At 29.9% G+C, this 10139-nt stretch overlaps 1 long non-coding RNA gene across 1 annotated transcript; it reads left to right on the top strand.

Moving 5' to 3' along the window:
• Positions 1-2875: 2875 nt before the first annotated feature.
• Positions 2876-8317, top strand: LOC145270388 (uncharacterized). The gene is made up of 2 exons (XR_013865331.1): positions 2876-3089; positions 7920-8317. It is a non-coding gene; the product is annotated as an uncharacterized LOC145270388 (long non-coding RNA).
• Positions 8318-10139: the final 1822 nt, after the last annotated feature.

Genomic DNA, 10139 nt, shown 5'->3' on the forward strand with positions numbered 1-10139 from the left:
TGGAACGTTCGTATAATTTTGGACATTTTTTAATTAAATTATTTTTCTAGGTTCTTGTTTTTCAATTTATATTTTTTTTACTTTATTTTCATAGATTATATGAACATTATTTTATGTTGATAATTATACGTTCTTGCGTGCAATGGAAATATTAGAATCTTACATGTAAATATTACGTTAAAAAAAGTCCACATATGCCTCTAGGATTTGAATGTTAGAAGTGTTTGTTGAAGCATAAAAAATATGGGTGCAAGTCTATTATTGGGCCGAAAATGAAGTCGGTTACATGGAAAATCTGCAAAAAAACAGTATAACGTACGTACTTGTCATTGCATGTACATGTCATATTCCAAAGATCACGTAAATCGATCAAGTAGTTTTTTTTTTATTTAAGAAAATCAAATATTAAAGCACAGTTAATCGAGAATAAGTCGAGCGCCATGTTGGATCGACACTATGTCAGCTAACGCCACCTAACAGCCAAATGCAATCCACGGATCAAAGAAGGGGGAGATAATTGACATATTTATTTATTTTTTTATTTTTTTCCTGAAATGCCGAAAACAAACTTTTTCCTATTACAAATACAAATTAATAAAGTAACAATAACGACTTCTTTTCCTTTTTAGGAATGTCCGATTCAGTTATTTATTTGGGAATAAAATGTCCGAATCAGTTATTTATTTGGAATGAAAAAAAAATATAAACTGATAAAATAAGACAACGACTTCTTTTCCTAAGAGTCAACAAATTAATAATTTCAAATACTGATTTCATGTCCGAATCAGTTTTTTTTTAAATAGACTTTAAGCGGACATGAAAAAAAAGGCGATTATCTCCCCCTTCTTTGATCCGTGGATCGCATTTGACTGTTAGGTGGCGTTAGCTGACATAGTGTCGATCCAACATGGCGCTCGACTTATTCTCGATTAACTGTGCTTTAATATTTGATTTTCTTAAATAAAAAAAAAACTACTTGATCGATTTACGTGATTTTTGGAATATGACATGTACATGCAATGACAAGTACGTACGTTATACTGTTTTTTTGCAGATTTTCCATGTAACCGACTTCATTTTCGGCCCAATAATAGACTTGCACCAAAATATGTTACTTTTTGTATTTAATATTTTTATTGTGATTTTTTATATTTATATTTATATTTCAATCGGACCCCGCACTAGGTGTGTCAGAAATTTCGTGAAAAGTATTGAATAATTCCACCCTGTCTTTCCAAGCTTATAACTCCTCGAAAAATGTAATGCAAGCTCTATTCTTTTTTCAATTAAAGAAGCAAGGACCAAGGTTTCATTAAAAAAACCCAAACAAACATGTTTTTTTTTGTTTTTTTTTTAATTTTAAACTTCGGATTTTACATGTAAATTTCAAAAAAAAACAAACAAAAAAACTCTTCTATTATTCGTTTTAAATTTGAATATATTATTTATTGATCTTTTATCTTCAATTTGTGATATAAACACTTTGGTGAGTAAATAAATTATTTACATTTTAGTAGACATTTCAAAATGGGAGGCGTGAATTAATTCGACCCCCTGTCTTTCCAAACTTATAACTACTTGAAAAATGTAACTCAATCCCTAATTGTTTTTCAATTTAAAGAGCAAGGACCAAGGTTTCATTAAAAAAAAAACAAAGAAAAAACAAACAACGATCTTTTATCGTCAATTTGTGATATATAAAACTTTGGTGAGTAAATTAATTATTTACTTTTTAATAGACAATTGAAAATAGGGGGGGCGTGAATTTAAAAAAACACTTGTCTAAAATATTATATTCGGTTTCTTGGAAAGAGCATAAAATTTCACATTGACCCTGATATATCGTAAAAATTTAATCAATAGAAAAATGTTGATCGATTTTTAAAGTTTAAAAATTGAAACATACTGAGCTCGTAAAATTCAATTAATTTCATTACTGTTTTTGTTTTAAATAAAATTTCTATTACTTTTAAAACAACTTTAATAGTTTATTTCGGAATTATAATCCATAATAATGTCAATACAAAAATTCTGATACACCTACCCCCGCTCTTGGTCACAAAAAGGGCATCGAAAAGAAATATATATATATATATATATATATATATATATATATATATATATATATATATATATATATATATATATATATATATATATGTGTGTGTGTGTGTGTGTGTGTGTGTGTGTTTTAACTGTATTTTAACGATCTTGTTTTTTAATCGACTTATTTATTTTATTGAATTGTACATATAACTTGCCCCATTATTATTTTTTTTCCTCACCCCGTTTTCCATCTTATTTTAGTTGATTGAATTTACGCGATGGTTCTTGGGTCACTTCTTTATAATTAAAAATGCACTTTCGTAAATAATTGAATTATTTCAAAACGTATCGCAAAAACAAAAACAAATAACATAACATCTATATATATATATATATATATATATATATATATATATATATATATATATATATATATATATATATATATATAAAGTACTGTACCATCTTCCATCATCTCTACTGCAAAACTAAACCAAAATGTGGGGCTTATGCATTTTAATAACCGCGCTATTTGTAAATAGTTTTTTCGGGTTAAATTGAAGTTTCGTGTTTTTTTGTTTTTTTTCAATTGTTAGGTAGAAACAAAGAATAGTAAAATAAAAAAAACAACCTCCCGATGTTAAGAATGGCTTTTAAAATACCATTTATAATTATTTTAGCTTTAAGCATCGATATAATTTGTTTCATTATTTAATATGTTCTAAACATGATTAGAAAACAATTGCACATTTTTAACAAATGAACGGACATTTTTTTTACACGAGGAATGAAATAATCATTACACCGTTTTACGGTGATCTAAATTCATTGTTCTTTAACAGTTGATTTTTTTCCTTTAAATAATTTCACGTTTAAATCGTGTTTTTCATCTTTTAATTTTGATTCTTTTATATTTTCAAATATTTTATTTCTTAATAAATTGGACACACAAAACAAAAGTTGTATCAATTTACTAATAATGAACACAATAGAAAAGAACGAATTCATCCGACTTTTTTCGTATTGAATTCCTGGAATGAAAGGTAAGTTATTATTATTTCTTTTCTTTTCATACACTTTTAAAAAAATTACATCCAATAACGTTTAAAATAATCTGAAACATTAAAATAAGTTCATTTTTTTTGCAATCCAATAAATATTGATTTCGCCATGCTTTATAACATACGTGAACAAAAAAAAACGTATGAGTCTTCCATAAAAAAAATCTTCTAAAATATTTTTTCAATCTGACATTTAGATTTTTGTACAAAATATGTTTATTTAATTTTATTTGTTTATTTACAACCGTCACAAATTCACCGTTTGCATTGTATGAACCTCTTTACCCAGGGACTATTTTGTGTCATTTCACCGCCTGTAATAATGTTTTCTTATAGTGAAGTGACTTATCACATCGCGGAGGAATCTTTAATAGACATATAAATAACAAGAATTGTTGATCTAAAAATTAAATGTTCCCGAATGGTATACAAAATCATTTTTTTTATATTTTTCATTCTTTTTGGAGGGTGGTAGTCAATTATAACTTGTGCACTTTAACATGTGCTTCTGCAGCTTATTTAACCATTTTTACATAAGTAAGGAACCGACATTTACAGAGTAGAATGTCATTTAATATTTCACAAAGCATTTGTTTACATTGGGGATGGGGGCAGTTGAAAGGTGGGGGTGGTAATGGTGCTCTGCCATCATATGCAACTGAGATCAGTATCTACTATAAAATTTGGTGCTTATGCATTTTTGGTACTGCGCTATTTATAAATAGTGTTTTCCAGTTAAATTCAAGTTTCACACAAATACTTTTATTCAATCGTAAGGTGGAAATATAGTTAAAAACTCCCTCCCCTCCACAAGGTAAAACTGGCTTTGTAAACAAAAGCAATATTTCAGCACGATATCAAAAACGTATAATTGCCCAAAATTGTACTTTGTAATGTTCAGCGCTTTTAATTATAAATTATTTTTAAAAAACACATTTACATTTAATTTGTAAACTTCATTTGGCATGATTTCTTTTTATTTGTGGTTAATTTAAAATTAATTTTAATCACAGCCTCACATGTGAAATAATGGTATGATTAAATTTTACCCATTTAAAGTTTGTGAAACATTTTAATATAAACAAACGGCAAACCTTAGCGTATCGGAAACTTGAAAATCAAATGTAAACAAACTTTTTTCTCATGCGTCCTTATTTATATTTAAGTAAAAGCGAATTACTGTATGGTTATCTTTTTTACGAAAATGAAATATAAATATTAATTCTTTTTATGAGTCTCTTCCACTGTAAATGTAAAATGAATAACGAAATTATGATGAAAAAAATCCGATTTCTTCTTGGTCAAATAACACAACAAATAAATAATAAATCAATTTTTTCTGACAGAAGATTCTTGTAAACCAAAACATTTATTGTATCCAAAAGTATCAATATATAATTGTAAAAACATTTATTTTAAGGTCTACAAAAGAAAGTATAATTTTAATAAAACAATTTTGTAAGGAAAGCAACATTGTATTTTTATAAAGTAAAAAAGTTAAAATAATTAGGTGTGCATGCAAAAAACTGAAAGAATTAACAATGGTATTTTAGTAATAAGGATAACGAAACATTTTAGTAAGAAAGGTAAGGAAATAGTAATTCATTCTTGCTAAAGTAATAACAGGGAAGTACATATTTTCTGGTAATAATAAAAATATAGTTTGTTTTATTTATTTTTTTTTAGTTTCCAAAGTATTTAATCTTAAATGATTACCTCATGTTTGTTTTAATCTCAGGTGCGTTCTTCTTTGAATGAGGCTTCGTTCATTCCAGAATGACTGAATATTTAGTTGTCAGCCAATGAGATTTTGTGAAGTGTGAATACGGAGAATCATTATTTGTTTGGATAGAGGAACAGAAACGTTATGGTATATGTATAAATATATGAGCCTGGAATTTACAGTGAAACCCCATATATGACCGTAATGCCGAACACCTCCAAGCATCGACTGGGTGCAGGAGTAGTACTTGTTTTTTAGAGGGAAAAATAACAGCTACTTTCATTGTATATCTTTGCAATCGTTATGATGTCACTCCTAGGATTTAATCCACAGTTTTATTATAATGAATTAATATGTCAAAAATGGAGGGAATTCCAAAGTCTAACAGTAAAATACTTTCTGGTATATGGAAAATATCAACAAAGAAGGGGCGAGATTTTTCTGATTGTTAGATGAATTAGAATTATGTACGTCCATGGGTTACATTTGGATAGAGGAACAGAAACGTTATGGTATATGTATAAGTATATTGTATATCTTTGCAATCGTTATGATGTGCCTCATAGGATTTAATCCACAGTTTTATTATAATGAATTAATATGTCAAAAATATCGTTCTGTAGTTACATGAGAAAGTGTATTGGGACAAAAAATACAGGAATATTATATAATAATATATAATAGTATATGTAATATCTGTTTATAGTGATTTAAATCTTTTATCTTTTTAATATTTTAATACAAAACATTGAACACGTTAAGTTAAACAACTGTGATTAAACAGTTTTTACATTCATGTGAATTAGAGGTGAACAGAGATTTGAAAATAAAACATTCAAGATGTGTTTTTACATATTTTCATCACAAACAAGGCATATTATCAGCTGAAGGTAAAGGACTAATACTTGGGTTTATTACTAAGAAACAAGTTCATCAATGTCCGTACATATTACATTTAAACTACAGCAAAGTGTTGCAGACTGACGAAGCCAATAAGAGTAAAAGGCATTCTGCTATATAGAAGCAGAAAATGAAAGGACTTCCAAAGTCTAACACTAAAATACTTTCTTGTCTATAGAAATATCAACATCAATGACCTCCCTAAACACATACTTAAATCATTCGTTGACATCTATGCTGATGACACGACCATCTACGGCAACACATCAAAGGCTGTAAATGACGAAGTTCTCTCGGATTCTCTCTCCTCTGATCTCGAGCGCGTGGTTCAGTGGGGGAAGATGTGGCTAGTTACCTTTAATGCATCTAAAACCAAACTCCTATCCTTACATCATCAACGCTCTGATCCCCAGCTGGCATCAATTGTGATGGATGGCTCTCGTCTGGGTGAGGCCCCGTGTTTTGACAAGCTTCTGGGTTTGACCTTTACTCCTGATCTGAAATGGAACACGTACATCAAGTCTGTTGCCAAGGTCGCAGGAAAGATGGTGGGATCCTTCTACCGCTCCAGAAGATATCTCACTACTGATGCAATTCTCTATCTATATAAAAGCCAAGTACGGCAAAGGATGGAATACTGTTGCCATATCTGGGCAGGAGCTGCCAAAAACAGCCTATCATGCCTTGACAGAGTACAAAATAGACTTCGTGGTTTAGTGGGGGATGCCCTTTTCTCTACCCTGCAACCCCTCTCCCACAGAAGAGACGTTGCGAGCCTATCCTTGTTTTATCGTTATTTTCATGGCAGGTGCTCGTCTGAACTCCAATCCCTGGTCCCCCCTCGCCAAACTTTCACGAAAATCACCCGTCTAGCTGAATCCACTGTGAAAAATTTCCCCCACTCTATATCTGTGCCTAAATCAAAACGCGGATTTCATGAGCAAAGCTTCTTTCTTAGAACTGCACGCCTGTGGAACTCTGTTCCGTCTGCCTGCTTCCCTCCGGACTACAACTTGGATGTCTTCAAGTCTAATGTTAACAAATTCCTAATGAACCGCCCCCCTAATTAAACACTTCATAAAATCTCCTCACTAACGTGATGTACTTGCAATAACCCTTATCCCTGAGTGGCTTCCGGGCCTTGATAAGTGGTGATCACTGTGTAAAAAAAAAAAAAAAAAAAAAAAAAACAAGGAAGGGGCGAGATTTTTCTGATTGTTAGATGAATTAGAATCATGTACGTACATGTGTTACATTAATCAGAGTGCATTCTAATGAATTACTTGAAAACAGGGTATAGGGATTAAACATTGTGAGAGTGAGACAAAGAGTGGAGGTTGTGTGTGGGGGATGGATGAATTAAATTCGAGACTCTTCGTGAACCTTACCAAAGACCGAGTAAGTTAATGATAGTTGCACCAGCTCATATGTGGCAATAATATTCAATGCATAGTTTTATGTAAGCTTTGAAAATGTATAGGATACTCTAATTCCTAATTATTTTTTAGTAATACTCCGTTTTTTTATGAAGTCTTTGTGATGATCTCAAATCACTTGCTAATATACTTGATAAATATTATACTAAAAATTGGTTGGTGTCGATATTTAAATAAACTTGAAACATTTACACCCTTATAAGGTAAAAGTATGTAGTTACACATAATTTTGTATTCACATGAATTAGAAGTGTAATATTTCCTTAAATCATAGGATTGAAAAGAATTACAAAATTAATAAATATATATAAATCTAAAAAGTAATAAAAAATGTAATGATTTTCTTTAAAAAATTGATAAATATATATAAAAATCTAAAAAGTAATAAAAATATAAAAATATATGGAATAAAAGTTTGCATACTAAAAAACATGTATTAAGACAATGGTTTGATAGTAGCGTATTTTGATGTAAAGTTAGAAAATAATAAACAATACTAATAGATCAAAGCAAATATTAAAAATATATAATTTCATTTTTGCAGATGTTACTGATTAAACAATGTGATTGGATTTTAATATACATTTACTGGTTCTGTGTAAAGTTAGAAAATAGAAATTTTTAACGTGACGCTTATGAATATTTAGATTAAATTATTCTAAGGGTTGTGACTTAAATTCAATAAAATTAACAATAAACAATACTAATACATAATATGAAATAGTAAAAATATTGAATTTCATTTTTTTGCAGATGTTCCTGATTGAACCCTATGACTGAATTTTAATGGAATATGATTTTCTTTAAACATTATTTGATGAAGAGAATTACATTATTTGGAAGAATAAAGCGGCGTCTGTGGGAATTTTTCTTATCCTGACCGCTATTATTTACGAATGTTATGAAATAGTTGTGAAAACTTAACACATCTTGAAGGTAATATTAGTCACATTTTTATCATGTGTATGATTTTTTTATAAAAACACATTTTGTGAAATGTGTGAATATTCTTTTTCTTCAAAATATACTTATATATACATATATGAACACACACTGAAGAAAACAAATGCACTTAAAGAGAGCTCAGCATTAAAAAATATTATTTTAATGTTTGGCATATTGTAGGATGATCCATCCCCAGCTGAAACAAACTGATTTGTAAATTTAAAATAAATAGAGAAAAGTAATGCTTCGTGTAAAACAATATTCTTGTAAAGTGTATTGATATTCCCGTTCTTACACATCTTACTGAGATATTAACAGCAAGCAATGTCTTACTGAGATATGAAAATTCACACTGCGGAAAAGCCACATTCTTGTGAAGTGTGTTGATATTCTTGATCTAAAGAAATCAAAGTGACACATATTAACACTCACACTGGGGGAAAGACAAATAATTAAGTTGAAGTTTTTGGATATTTTTGTTCTGTGAAATCATCGTTAGTGAAACATGAGAACACACACCGAGGAAAAGCCACATTCTTGTGAAGTTTGTGGATATTCTTGTAATCGGAAATCATCGTTACTGATACATATGAGAACTCACACTGGGGAAAAACCACATTCATGTGAAGTTTGTGGATTTTCTTGTTCTGTAAAATCAAATTTATTGAAACATATGAGAACTCACACTGGGGAAAATCCACATTCATGTGAAGTTTGTGGATATTCTTGTTCTGTGAAATCAAAGTTAGTAATACATATGAGAACTCACACTGGGGAAAAGCCACATTCATGTGACGTTTGTGGATACTCTTTTACTGAAAAATCAAATTTAGTGAGACATATGAGAACTCACACTGGGGAAAAGCCACATTCATGTGAGGTTTGTGGATATTCTTTTTCTTTACATTCATCGTTAATGAGACATATGAGAACTCACACTGGGGAAAAGCCACATTCATGTGACGTTTGTGGATACTCTTTTACTGAAAAATCAAAGTTAGTGAGACATATGAGAACTCACACTGGGGAAAAGCCATATTCATGTGAGGTTTGTGGATATTCTTTTTCTTTACATTCATTGTTAATGAGACATATGAGAACTCACACTGGGGAAAAGTCACATTCATGTGAAGTCTGTGGCTATTCTTGTTTTGTAAAATCAAACTTAGTGAGACATATTAGAACTCACACTGGGGAAAAACCACATTCATGTGAGGTTTGTGGATACTCTTTTACTGACAAATCCAAGTTAGTGAGACATATAAGAACTCACACTGGAGAAAAGCCACATTCATGTGAAGTTTGTGGATATTCTTTTTATCGAAAATCATCATTACTGATACATATGAGAACTCACACTGCGGAAAAATTACAATAATGGCAACTTTGTGGATATGATTTTGCTGTAAATGAAATTCATTGACTCATATGAGAACTCACACCAGAGAAAAGCAATATTTAGAAACATGAACCACTGCTGATAACATGAAATGGAAAAGTTTCCATGTTCTATTACAAAGACATACCAGCGCCCGATACATAAAAGACAAAGCCATCATCAAAGTCCGAAAGAACTGCAACTATAATTGATGTTACAGCCATATATGATTTTGACCTTACTAAAGCTGAGCAAGAGAAGATTACAATATATTGGAGCATCTGGATTTAAAAAAATAATCTTCAGAAATATGTCTCATGATTGATTGATAAGAACTTCAAGTAAAACAATATTAATAAAATAAACCAGAAACGACTAATGATTGATGAAACTATTCTTAATAAATTTGAGACTATAATACAATATGAGGAAGTAAAGAATTGTTTAAAAAGTAAGCTTGTGAGAACGTAATATAATTGTTGTGGTAGAGAAACTGTGTTAATGAAAAATAATTTTGTTGCTTTCTTTTCTTATGAATTTTTAATTATTGTACCAAAACTTTTTGTAGATAAACTATATTATAGTGTCTTTGCTTTACAGTTAATAAATATTCGTTACAATCATAATAACGCATAGGATAGAAAATTTCC

Source organism: Euprymna scolopes, chromosome 46 (assembly GCF_053919585.1).
Source record: "Euprymna scolopes isolate OS-2025 chromosome 46, ASM5391958v1, whole genome shotgun sequence".
In the NCBI taxonomy this organism is placed as follows: Eukaryota; Metazoa; Mollusca; class Cephalopoda; order Sepiida; family Sepiolidae; genus Euprymna; species Euprymna scolopes.